We start from the raw sequence: 14109 nt of genomic DNA on the forward strand, positions 1-14109 counted from the left end.
CTCTCTCTGACGTGCCTCCCTCCTGGCTTCCCTCTCTCTCTCCTCCTCCTCTCCTTCCTCTCCCTCCTCTCTTGCTTCTCTCTCTCTCTCTTGCTGCTGTTGCAATCTCTGGGTCCACAATGTCCTCGTTGATTCTTGGGATTTGCTGCAAAAGGAGAGACAGAGAGAGAGAGAGTCAGTGGAAGTGAGAGAGAGGATGAGAGAGAAGGGTAAAAGTATTATTGTAAGTTTGTGGGATCTGTGAGAGAGAGAGAGAGAGAGAGAGAGAGAGAGAGAGAGAGAGAGAGAGAGAGAGAGAGAGAGAGAGAGAGAAATATGTAATAAGAAGAAGAAGAAGAAGAAGAAGAAGAAGAAGAAGAAGAAGAAGAAGAAGAAGAAGAAGAAGAAGAAGAAGAAGAAGAAGAAGAAGAAGAAGAAGAAGAAGAAGAAGAAGAAGAAGAAGAAGAAGAAGAAGAAGAAGAAGAAGAAGAAGAAGAAGAAGAAGAAGAAGAAGAAGAAGAAGAAGAAGAAGAAGAAGAAGAAGAAGAAGAAGAAGAAGAAGAAGAAGAAGAAGAAGAAGAAGAAGAAGAAGAAGAAGAAGAAGAAGAAGAAGAAGAAGAAGAAGAAGAAGAAGAAGAAGAAGAAGAAGAAATGATGAGATAATAAGAGAAATAATGAGAAAGACAAAATATGTAATAATAATAATAATAATAATAATAATAATAATAATAATAATAATAACAATAACAATAATAATAATAATAATAATATCTAAAACATTCTCTCTCTCTCTCTCTCTCTCTCTCTCTCTCTCTCTCTCTCTCTCTCTCTCTCTCTCTCTCTCTCTCTCTCTTTTTCTCCTAGTGGTAATTTAAAAGATTTCTTAAAGGAATTGGAGAATATTAGTGTTTATATCTGGTCCTAAGTGAACTACATTCAACATTCAATGAATATTGAATTGATCCATGTGGTCAACTGGCTGGAATCCAATAAATTATCTCTTAACATAAACAAAACTCACTATATGTTGCTCACACACACAGTAAAAGTCCGAACCTACCAATGTCCTACATTTAGGGACCTTAAACTCCTAGAAACTGGAGACATTACTGTATTCCAGACCTTGCCGTTTGTATAAAAAGCTCTTAATACAAACATAACAGACACAGGCTCATGATATTCAGTTAAGACAGACAGGTAACTTAAGATACCCTTCTGCTGAACCTCCCGTGCCCAACAGAGTGTCGTCTCACGAGGAACCAAGCACTGGACCCAGCTCTCGTAATTATTCGTTGTATTTATTATTTTTCCCATTGTAATCAGCTCTACTATTATAAACATATAATTGTAATTTGTAGTAATTATTATTATTATTATTATTATTTGCTTGTGTTATTGGTATCATTATTTCTTGCAAGTATCTATAATTTGATTGGGTTAAAGTTATGAATTACTTACTATATAATTATGTACTGTTTTTTTTTTTCATGATAGCTGAATAAAACACTGGTCTTAATAAACCTTAGTGTAAAACATTCATTGGTCCACAAAGGCCTTGTGGTCCACAGACTGGCCATCACATATCAGAATGTCTATATACCAGTCTGTCTGTATATATTAACACCAATATATATCATTTAATCAATCAATCACTCTGTAAGGAAAATATACACAAATAAATACAATAACAGCAGATATATATATATACTCTCTCTCTCTCTCTCTCTCTCTCTCTCTCTCTCTCTCTCTCTCTCTCTCTCTCTCTCTCTCTCTCTCTCTCTCTCTCTCTCTCTCTCTCTCTCTCTCTCTCTCTCTCACCTGCTGGAGGAGGGAGATCAGCCAAGCCACAGGTAACCCAGGTGTGTGTGGCCCACCTCCACCTCCCTGGAACAACCTGAGGGGGAGGAGGTGGTCAGAAGTAGTAGTAGTAGTAGTAGTAGTAGTAGTAGTAGTAGTAGTAGTAGTAGTAAGATTGATTTTCTATCTCTGTCTCTCCTTTCTGTATGTAAAAAACTTTCTCTCTCTCTCTCTCTCTCTCTCTCTCTCTCTCTCACCTGTATGACATTCCCTGCCTGCACTGTCATGGGGGAGTGGGGCTGTGGGGTTGAAGCATATTGGGGCAACACCTGAATAACCCTTGTTGTGGCGGTGGTGGTGGTGGTGGTGGCAGTGTCAGTCCCCTCAGCTGCATCATAAGGGTACTGGAACTGTTGGAAGGAGGGGGTTAGTTTAGGGGTTGATAATTGACCTGTGAAAGAATTACTTGTGTGTAATTAGTGACAGTTATATAAGTAATGTGTGTGTGTGTGTGTGTGTGTGTGTGTGTGTGTGTGTGTGTGTGTGTGTGTGTGTGTGTGTGTGTGTGTGTGTGTGTGTGTGTGTGTGTGTGAGCTCTCCCCTGCCTCTCCTGCTGTGGCTGTGTTGAGTGCCACAGTGCTGCAGTGCCACAGGCAGTGACAACCAGCCTGCCTGCCTCTTCTTACCTGCTGTGGTTGTGGAGGGTAGGGCCAGCTGTACACCTGCTGTGGCTGTTGCTGCTGCTGCTGCTGCTGCTTTAGGGGGAGCAGGGGGCGCAGCGGAGGGCAGCTCTGAGTCGCTCCTGGTGTGGGGCGGGGGACGGAGGCTGTGGTAGGGACTGGTGTGGCTGATGGTGGGTGGGGCGGGGCTCGGGGGCCGGGGGGTGCAGGACGGGGGGCTCGTCGTCGCCGCTGTCGTGTCCCCCGGGGGGCACCCGCGCCTCTTTCTCCTCCTCCTCCTCCTCCTCCTCCTCCTCCTGTGGCAGGAAGCCCTTCAGGTCAGGGCGGGGCAGCCGCAGCGCACCCTTTGCCCCAAGCCTGAAGGTGATTGGGCCGGGGCGGGCGGGGCGCAGACCTCCTCCTCCCCCACAGAGAGGGGCAGGGAGAGGTTTGGTGGGGATCCAGTGTGTCAGGGCAGGGTGGGGTGGAGGTGGCTCAGGTCCTCCCAGCACACACACTACTGCAATATATAAAATAAATTAGACAGGGCTTAACAACAACAACAACAACAACAACAATTAATAATAATAATAATAAAAAACAATGCTAGGTTAGGTTGCGGGTTCCCAGTCAACAGTTGGCGTCAATAATGAGACAATAATTAAACAATTGCAATAATTACTGTTTAAATAAGATAATACAAAAATAATAAGAGATGCAATTATTTTTTTTATGTAATCTGAACAAAATAATACAAAATAATAGTATTTCTATGTTAATTTAAGCACAGAAACAAATAAATCAATAAAAACAGTACAAAAAACAATAAGATATACAATTATTTTCATGTAATCTTAGCATGAAAATACACAAATAAATAAAATTAAAAAAAATAGCAAGATATACAATTATTGGTGTATGATAAGCACAATAATCACTGTTCTGGAAAACAAGATCATTTGAGGCAGTGAATAATGTCACTGGCTCTTCTTGTGCTGTGCATCTGGTGATATCACTGCATGCTGCTCACAGGGGACTAGTTGTCGGCAGTGTCCGAGTGCTGCCTGCTGTTGAAGCTGTGGTAGGACGCTGCGTCTGGTGATGACCATTGAAAACTTCCTGGTGTTGAATTCATAGGAAATAAGGATCACCTGAAGATCCGCCACCCCAGCCGCACTCGGGGTGGCAGATCTTCAGATGAGACAATCCGGGGTGGCGGATCTTCAGGTGATCCCATACTTTTAATGAAGTAAACTTTTTCTGCATTTTATATCCACTCAGTTTTTTAATGCATTCATGTTGTTAGGTTAGGTTAGGTTAGGTTAGGTAAGGCTAACCTAACCTAACCTAACCAAGTGAGAGAGTCTGGGGTGGCGGATCTTCAGGTGAGACAATCTGGGGTGGCGGATCTTCAGGTGATCCGGAAATAATTGTGGTATTACATGTGAAGATGTTAATTGATGTCTCTGTTGCTTTTTGGCAATTAGTTTGATTAATTCTGAGCTTAAAAACAAACAAAAAACCAACTCCAATCAAAATTCTGCGTTTCCCGAGGCCATGACACCATATTTGCCTCGGAACAGACCCCATTCGCAAAGCGCCACGACTGGCCGAGCCCTTAAGCCTTTCCCTCCCACCGGCCAATCAGAATTCACCTTATTTAACCCTTCATATCGACTGTAATTATTCATTTTATCAGTTATTCTTTGTGTGTGTGTGTGTGTGTGTGTGTGTGTGTGTGTGTGTGTGTGTGTCTGTTTCACTCATATAAAGTATAAGAATACAAGCTTATTTAATTATTTATCAATTAATTAATTTGAAAATAATGTTGAATATTTATTTATTTATTTATCTATTTAATTTCCGTCAGTGTGCCTTGAATTAAGCCAAGCCAGGCCAAAATCATTGTTATATTACAATTACACAATATATTCCAGTAAAAACTTACCATCTAATTCATAAAACAATAAAAGTAACAATAATAATCCATATTTTTATAAGTTACACTAAATATTACAATGAAAACCGTGTACTTGTCACATCAATAAAGTCAATAATGCTGTACTTGGGTCCTCTCTCTCTCTCTCTCTCTCTCTCTCTCTCTCTCTCTCTCTCTCTCTCTCTCAGTGTATTTGTGAGATATATAACCACCCAGCCAGCCAGGGACCACAACACGTCACTAGTGGTGTACTGGGGTCTTCTCTCTCTCTCTCTCTCTCTCTCTCTCTCTCTCTCTCTCTCTCTCTCTCTCTCTCTCTCTTTCTCAGTGTATTTGTGATATATATAATGTGAATGATGAAATAATGAGTGCAATGGTTGGCTTCACTAATGCACAGCTGGCAACTAACACCACACAGACAGCCAGGGACCACAACACCTCACTAGTGGTGTAATGGGGTCCTCTCTCTCTCTCTCTCTCTCTCTCTCTCTCTCTCTCTCTCTCTCTGTGTGTGTGTGTGTGTGTGTGTGTGTGTCTCCTTCTCTCTTTCAGCTAGGCAAGGATCCCAATATTCCCCTGTATCAAACAAACAAACAAACAGACAAACAAACAAGGAAATTAAGATGAAATAACTGATCCAGGAATGGCAAACATATCTAACGTACCCAAACGAACGCCATATTGAAAAAATAACACCAACAATGAACAAACAACTCGAAAATAATATAAAAATCCACCAATTTGACCCAAACATCCCCTGCCCTTATCACCCTCTCAGTTTCCTTATTTCCCGGCCTTCCACACCTTATTTCCCTTACCTTGACTATTCCAGGGGCAGGAAATAGTTAATTCCTCTTATTTCCGTCCCTCTTCGTGGCCTATTATACCGGGAATCTTTACATTTCAATTCCTAACACCACATCCACAGCGGCTTTCGATCCTCCATCTTGGTCTTGGTCTGGGTCCTTGCTTACATCGGCCTCGCACATAAACCTATAAAATTATCGTACTCAGCTGGGTTTTAGTTCAATAAATGCCTACATTGATATTTCCTCTTCCTTATTATATTTATAGGAACTGCAATAAAGATCAGATCGAGTAAATAAGACCTACAGCGAGAAATTTAAAATATATTCTGTTAGGGGCATTAGTTCAAGATGCCATTGCCTAAAAGGAAAGCAAATCTGATGAATTAAGATTGTGGGGGAGAACAGAATAGCAATAATGTTTCTGAACGCACAAAATATACAGCAATAGAGGCTTTGCAATTATATACAGGGAAAGGACCGCGTTAACAGAAAGGCCACAGGAATTACCCAGAGAGAGAGAGAGAGAGAGAGAGAGAGAGAGAGAGAGAGAGAGAGAGAGAATATACCAGGAGACCTTTTGGTTTATAAATAGGGTATCTGCTGATCCACTTACTTGTATTACCATATTACGTGTGGGAGAACCAGAGAGAGACAGAGAGAGAGAGAGAGAGAGAGAGAATTCGGAAGTGGGGGAGAGTTTGAGATAATGTTTGGAATGAGAGAGAGAGAGAGAGAGAGAGAGAGAGAGAGAGAGAGAGAGAGAGAGAGAGAGAGAGAGAGAGAGAGAGAGAGAGAGAGAGAGAATTATTGCTAACTGATTATTATAAAACAAACCTCCCATCTCTCTCTCTCTCTCTCTCTCTCTCTCTCTCTCTCTCTCTCTCTCTCTCTCTCTCTCTCTCTCTCTCTCAATTGCTAGTACAATAATAATGGGCCATTTCCCATATATGGCGCAGAGAGAGAGAGAGAGAGAGAGAGAGAGAGAGAGAGAGAGAGAGAGAGAGAGAGAGAGAGAGAGAGAGAGAGAGAGAGAGAGAGAATTCGGAAGTGGGGGAGAGTTTGAGATAATGTTTGGAATGAGAGAGAGAGAGAGAGAGAGAGAGAGAGAGAGAGAGAGAGAGAGAGAATTATTGCTAACTGATTATTATAAAACAAACCTCCCATCTCTCTCTCTCTCTCTCTCTCTCTCTCTCTCTCTCTCTCTCTCTCTCTCTCTCTCTCTCTCTCTCTCTCTCTCTCTCTCAATTGCTAGTACAATAATAATGGGAAACTATTATCTATAAATTTCGCAGTGAGAGAGAGAGAGAGAGAGAGAGAGAGAGAGAGTGTGTGAGGTTGGGGGGATGGAGGGAGGGAGGGAGGGAGGGAAAGGCGAGAGAAAAGAGACCTTGGAGAGAGAGAGAGAGAGAGAGAGAGAGAGAGAGAGAGAGAGAGAGAGAGAGAGAGAGAGAGAGAGAGAGAGAGAGAGAGAGAGAGAATTCGGAGAGTGAGGGAGAGTTTGAGATAATGTTTGGAATGAGAGAGAGAGAGAGAGAGAGAGAGAGAGAGAGAGAGAGAGAGATTCGGAGAGTGAGGGAGAGTTTGAGATAATGTTTGGAATGAGAGAGAGAGAGAGAGAGAGAGAGAGAGAGAGAGAGAGAGAGAGAGAGAGAGAGAGAGAGAGAGAGAGAGAGAGAGATTAAATTTGACACTGAAGTGGAAGAGGTATGGAGGAAGAAGAGGAGGGGGAGGAGGAGGAGGAGGTGGGTGGTGGTGGTGGTGGTGGAGGTGTAGCTAGCAACACTCTCTTGTTACTTCCCTCCTCCTCCTCCTCCTCCTCCATTTTTCCACATAGCATCACCTGATAGTATGTTAACCTCCCTCTTTCTCTCTCTCTCTCTCTCTCTCTCTCTCTCTCTCTCTCTCTCTCTCTCTCTCTCTCTCTCTCTCTGAGCCATATATGGGAAATGGCCCATCACTATTGTACTAGCAATTGAGAGAGAGAGAGAGAGAGAGAGAGAGAGAGAGAGAGAGAGAGAGAGAGAGAGAGAGAGAGAGAGAGAGAGAGAGAGAAAGATGGGAGGTTTGTTTTATAATAATCAGTTAGCAATAATTCTCTCTCTCTCTCTCTCTCTCTCTCTCTCTCTCTCTCTCTCTCTCTCTCTCTCTCTCTCTCTCTCTCTCTCATTCCAAACATTATCTCAAACTCTCCCCCACTTCCGAATTCTCTCTCTCTCTCTCTCTCTCTCTCTCTCTCTCTCTCTCTCTCTCTCTCTCTCTCTCTCTCTCTCTCTCTCTCTCTCTCTCTCGTTGCTATGGTAACTGGCAGCCTTTCCACTCCACCACCACTACTACTACTACTACTACCACCACCACCACCACCATCACCACAATGAAAACATAAAAAATAACAGTAATAATTAATAAGACCGCCTCTATAATTAATAAAGGTAATTGGGTGTAATCATTTATAGAGAGAGAGAGAGAGAGAGAGAGAGAGAGAGAGAGAGAGAGAGAGAGAGAGAGTACCACCACCACCACCACTGCCTTTAAACACTAAATCCGCCCTTATAGCTAGGCCTATTTAAACCCAGCATAGGCTTAGTTAAGCTTACCACAGCCTACCACAGCCTACCACAACCACATCCGCCCACTGACACTCTCCTTACCTGTGTGTGTATGTATGTACGTGTGTCTGTTAGCACCCTGACACCTGTTTAGCACCTGTGTAGTTAATTAATAAGGTGTGTGTGTGTGTGTGTGTGTGTGTGTGTGTGTGTGTGTGTGTCACCGTCTCTCAATCATTATAACACCTGCAAGAATTATTTAATGAGAACACTTGCAAACTTTAATGAACACACCTGAGACTGATTGTAACACCTGGAAATGTTAATTGAGTCACAGAACACCTGAGAATTTTGATATTTGAAATGATGAAAATGATGAAAAAATTATTATTTTTTTATTTATTTTATCTTTACTCTTTTTTCTCTCATCTGGTAAGTCCTGTGTGCATCAAACTGTCCCTTTAAATGTTTAAATGGCCCCATTTAAATGTCTTCGCGCTAGCGGGCCATGCCCTCTCCGCGCTTCACGCTGTAAGATGAATATATCACTCAAATTTCGAAGTTTTTGGCCGAATTTGCTCGAATAATTTAGTTTACCATTTCAAGTTTATGGTTTTCTCTCTCCCTCCCTCCAACGAGAGAAAACGGATCAAAATAAGGCTGTGTGTGAGATGACGTTCGCTTCACATCAATATTTTCATAGTTTTTGCATACTTTGACTCATTTTACAATGAGCAAGAGGTCTGCAACGTACAAGAAGAGGCAAGAGATGGCAGCTATGGCCAGGGAAGCCAAGAGGAGGACGAAAGACGTTGACCAGCCTGGAGAAGCATTGTCCCATTGGCCAGTGTCACCACCACCACCACCACATAGAGATTACTGTCTCTTGCTATTCGCCAGAAATTACTTGCTAACTTATGTTTGACACTGTTAAATTCCAGTCAGTTTTGCCACATTTCCACCCATTCCTGTTAGTTTTTCCTCTATTCCAAGTCCATTCTAGTCTTGCTTCCCTCTATTTCCAGTCTGCTTAGCCCCATTCCAGCCCCATCTAGGCCCACTCCAGTACCCCCCAATTTTTCCCCATCTCAGCCCATCACTGCTACAGCCACCTTTAAAAAACTGATCCAAACACCCCTTTAACTGCCCTCACCCACCCTCACACACTCCTCAACACACACACACACACACACACTTGCACACACACACACACAAATACCCATAAACACACCTAAAATATTTTAAAACACAGAAAAAACACTAAATGCACATCTAAACACACCTAAGACAGCTTCAGACACACCCAAACACCCCAAAACACCACAAAACTTATACAAAACACCACATAACTTACCCAGACACCCCCAAACACCCCAAAACACCCCACCATGCCTCTCTGAATCACCAGTCACCACCACCTCAGCCTCACCATCAACATGTACAGCAAGGAAGGCGCAGGGGACTCGGGCCCTGACAGACACCACACTGGGGACTACCTGGCACCCTTAGCTTCTGTAGATCTGTCCCGTGTCAACACCCCTGGCGGATCACCCTCCCCATGACCTCGCCAGCATCACCCCGCCCTTGAGGACCCCAATTGGAGGACCCAAGCCTTGCTACACCAAGGAATGTTGCTGAGGTCACACGTGAGCCCGGAATCTTGACACCCCTTCAAGATTCCGAGCCGTTTAACAAAGAGCCGCCCGACAGGTTTGTTTTGGTTGTTTGTGTAGGTTTGTACGGCTCCACTGGGTTTGGTAGGCTTGTTTGGGGAGGTGTGGTGTCAGCTGTTGTGTTCCAGAGAGGCTTGGTTCATGTTTGTGTAGGTTTGACAAGTGTGTTTTTGCTTTATATATATATATCTTTGTTTGTGTGTTTGTTGGTTTTTATCTTATTGTCTTATCTTCTTCTTCTTCTTGACACTAAGCATGTTTACTTTTTCTCTCTCCACTTGTCCTATATGAGATCTAGGGTCTAAACCCAAAATAAATCTAATAATCTTGTTTTGACAAATTTGTAGTTGTTTTTTAGATCTACTGCTAAGTCCAGAGTACCAAGAGGAACATGCATAATCAAAGTGAGGTTGAATTAGAGAGCTACATAAGGTTTTCTTAATTTTTTGATCAAGGTCTTTTGCTTGTCTGTACATGAATTTTAACCTTGCATTTATCCTCTTGATTATCTGATTACAATTTAGCTCCCCTGAAACACACTGATCCAATTGAACTCCTAAATATTTTACTGATTTTACTCCATTTATGTCCTGACCCAAACATGTTATATTAAAATCATCTACATTTTTTAATTTTGTTTTTGATCCAACTAACATAATTTTCGTCTTTCCTAAATGCAAAGACAGCTTGTTATTTATCATCCAGGTGTTACATGATTCAAGTTCTTTTCTTAGTCTATTTTTGATAAAATCTACATCTTTGTGTGGAACAATCAAAATGCTGTCATCTGCATATAGCAAAAATTTTCACGAGACACTGTTTTTCGTGTCGTTTACATAACATAAGAACAGGAGTGGACCTAAAATGCTTCCCTGTGGTACCACACAGGATACATTTCTGGTTTCCGAGCAATGTTCCTCTATCTTCACAATTTGACTTCTTCCACTTAGATAAGAATAAAACCATTCCACTGACTCTACACCCATTGCTCTTAATTTTTCACACAAGATATGATGGTCAACAGTATCAAATGCATTTTGCAGATCTAGGAGAGCTAGGCCTGTATACTCCCCTTTCGATATATTAGTTTTTAGTAGGTCTAACAAATGAATCAGACATGTATCTGTGGAATGACTATCTCTAAATCCAGATTGAAATTCATAAATGATATTGTTTGCTTTAAGGTAATCTGATAACTGATCATAAACAGCTCTTTCTAGTACTTTAGATATTATATTAAGGATAAGTTAGGTTTGGTTATGTTAGGTCAGGTTAGGTTAAGTTAGGTTATGTTAGGTTAGGTTAAGTTACGTTAGGTTAGGTTAAGTTAGGTTAAGTTAGGTTAGGTTAAGTTAGGTTAGGTTAAGTTAGGTTAGGTTATGTTAGGTTAGATGTTAGGTTAGGTTAGGTTAGGTTACATTAAGTTAAGTTAGGTAGGTTAGGTTAGGTTAGCTACAATGATGCACGTTAAGCTGATGTTTTGTGTACCATTCAAGTTATAAGCTACAGTCAAGATCTACAGCGACATGAACAGTAGAAGGTCTCAAATTTCTCACAAGTTCAACACAGTGGCGCTTTTAATGGTACAGTGTGAAGGTACAGTGACGTGTTGTACAGTGGCCAGTGGTGCAGGTAGACGAGTCCTTCCTGCACCACTGGGACCAAAGGGGTACATTAGCATGGTGCAGTATTAGTGAAAAATTCGTACTTCCTAATATACTGTTGTTTTTATGCTGTTTTCTGTGTGTGTGTGTGTGTGTGTGTGTGTGTGTGTGTGTGTGTGTGTGTGTGTGTGTGTGTGTGTGTGTGTGTGTGTGTGTGTGTGCGTGTGTGTTTCAAGTGTACGTTTGTGTGTATATGCGTCTCATCACTGTCATGTACGCAGGGACACAAACAAACACAAACAAAGCTACAAGTTCTTAATGACGTATTTTTCAGAGTGATACAATATTTAAAACCATGATTTTCTCAGTAAATATACATTGCTATGGATGTAGGGATATAGGGTGTGTGTATGGGTGAATAATCTATGTATGGGTGTAGTATGGGTAAATAATTCCTTTTATATATAGAGAAATATTGAAAAAACTTAAGCATATTTCAGATTGTTTTGGTTGCAATGGCATTCAGGTTAACATAACTTATTTGCTTTTTTCTCAGTAAATATACATTGCTATGGGTGAAGGGATACAGGGTGTGTGTATGGTTAGGTTAGGGTAGGTTAGGTTAGGTTAGGTTATTTTTTGTTAGGTTAGGTTAGGTTACGTTAGGTTAGGTTAGGTTAGGTTAGGTTTCTATAATCATTTAGACTCCTTCATTTCTTCCCTCTATGTCATCTACACCTAACCTAACCTAACCTAACCCATCAGAGGAGGAGGACGCCATCGTCAGCACCACACATCCCGAGACCATACCTGTGATTACTGACCCTGTGGTGGACCCTGAGTTTGGAACAGGTGTGTGGGTTGAAAATTAATGATGTGATGGTTGTACTAATGAATTATTAGATATTTAGTGTATTTTTTGTTTTATTTTTATTTTTGGTAGGCGAAATAGATGACAAATTAATTATATTGATATTAAAATTAATTTTTAGGAGTGTTAAAAGTAGTATCAAAGTTGTATTTGGCCCTAGTCAGACCTCATCTGGACTATGCTATGTAGTTCTGGTCTCTATATTACAGGAAAGATATAGGTCTATCAGAATCAGTACAAAGGAGAATGACTGAAAGGATACAGGAGGATGATGGGTATTCCTTATAAAATGAGACAGAAGCTATCAAATTTACATTCCTTAGAGAGATGTAGGTTAAGAGCAAACCTGATACAAGTCTTTAAGTGGTATAGGAGGTTGTAACAAGGGTGATGTAAGCAAAATTGTTAGGATCAGTGATCAGGTTAGAACAAGAAATAATAGGCTCAAGCTTGAAAAATTTAGATTCAAGAAAGAGATAGGAAAGATTTAGTTCTCAAATAGAGTGGCAGATGGACTCAATAATCGAGTTGTTGGTGGTGAGTCATTAGGGACTTTTGAAAGATAAAATAAATTTATGGATGGGGATGACAAGTGGAAATAGGTATGTACGTTTCATGCAGGGGCTGCCATGTGTAGGCCTGATGGCTTCTTGCAGCTTCCCTTATTATATTCTTATGTTCTTATGTAATATGTGTGTGTGTGTGTGTGTGTGTGTGTGTGTGTGTGTGTGTGTGTATATATATATATATATATATATATATATATATATATATATATATATATATATATATATATATATATATATATATATATATATATATATATATATATATATATATATATATATATATATATATATATATATATATATATATACACACACACACACACACACACACACACACACACACACACACACACAAAATAAAGGTATGATGAGAAAGACAATTCTAGGGCTGAGAACAAGAAGGGCCAATGTCAAAAAATGGCCATTTGAAGATAAGACCATCACTAAACTAAAAATTTATATCTGTATCAGTGCTATAAGGGCCAATGTCATCCGTGGGTTCAGGGAGCTACAATAAGCGCTCTATTCTAGCCAAAGTCGAGTAATAAATGAAAATATTCATGCTAGAAAGGCCAATGTTGAGATTGGCCCTTGTTGCATTCATTTACTACAACCATAGAGGGCCACGTGAGAGGCCAATGTCAACTCCAGCCTTTCTTGCACCCAATGATGTTAATAATTTACATGTGTACATAACGTTATAAAATCCTTTGTGGTTTGATTATTGAAGAAAATAAGAAAAGTCAGCGGTTGCGAGGCAGTGAAGGTGAAAGCCGAAGAAGATTTTCAAGGCACTACTTTCTTAAAGAAGCAATACCTGAAAAGGAAGTATGTCAAAAGATGTTTTTATCTACTTTTGGTATTACGCTCAAGAGAGCTAGGATTGTTACAGAGAAGATGCGACAGTCTGGAAGTGGCATTGTAGCACCAGATGGAAGAGGAAAACATGGGAAACAGAAGAAAATATCTCCCAAATCACTAGAGATGATTAAGAAGCATATCAACCAGTTTCCGGCCTGGAAAAGTCATTATACTAGGGCAGACTCAGAAAGAAAATATTTGAATCCAGATCTCACAATAGCTCAGATGTATCGATTGTACCAAAAATACTGCCATGAAAACAACTCACCACCAGAAAAAGAATCAATGTACAGAAAAATCTTCAATGAAGAGTTCAATCTGTCCTTCCATCACCCATCCCAGGACACTTGTGAAAAATGTGATACTTTTAAGGCATCTCTAATGACTGCTAGTGAGGATGATAAAAACCGCATTGAAGAAGAGAAAGCAAAACACCATGAACTAGCAGAGATGGCTTACAATGAAAAAAGAGCTGATAAAGAGCTTGCTCTTAAAAACAAAGGAATTGTTACTGCATCCTTTGACCTCCAGAAAGTATTGCCTTGCCCAATGTTGCAGACAGGAATAGTTTACTACAAGAGACAACTTGCTGTATATAACTTAACCATTTTTGAAACAAGTGTGGATGGAAATAAAGCACACTGCATGATATGGGATGAAACTATTGCTAAAAGAGGTGGCCAAGAAATAGGTTCATGTGTAATGAAATGGTTGAATGGCCTCCAGAAGACATTAAGGACATTCGACTATACAGTGACTCGTGTGGTGGCCAAAATAGGAACCATTTATTTGCAGCCATGCT

The 14109-nt window shown here is 40.7% G+C and overlaps 1 long non-coding RNA gene across 1 annotated transcript in view; it reads right to left on the minus strand.

Moving 5' to 3' along the window:
* Positions 1–2691, minus strand: part of LOC135098673 (uncharacterized) — a 2810-nt gene extending 119 nt beyond the window's left edge. The window contains exons 1-4 of the long non-coding RNA XR_010267269.1: positions 2463–2691; positions 2034–2186; positions 1798–1873; positions 1–145 (exon numbers count right to left, since the gene is read on the minus strand). The exon at positions 1–145 is cut by the window's left edge and continues 119 nt beyond it. This is a non-coding gene — a long non-coding RNA (uncharacterized LOC135098673). The remainder of the gene's footprint in view (positions 146–1797; positions 1874–2033; positions 2187–2462) is intronic.
* Positions 2692–14109: the final 11418 nt, after the last annotated feature.

The sequence above is a fragment of the Scylla paramamosain genome, unplaced genomic scaffold (genome assembly GCF_035594125.1).
Source record: "Scylla paramamosain isolate STU-SP2022 unplaced genomic scaffold, ASM3559412v1 Contig73, whole genome shotgun sequence".
Taxonomy (NCBI): Eukaryota; Metazoa; Arthropoda; class Malacostraca; order Decapoda; family Portunidae; genus Scylla; species Scylla paramamosain.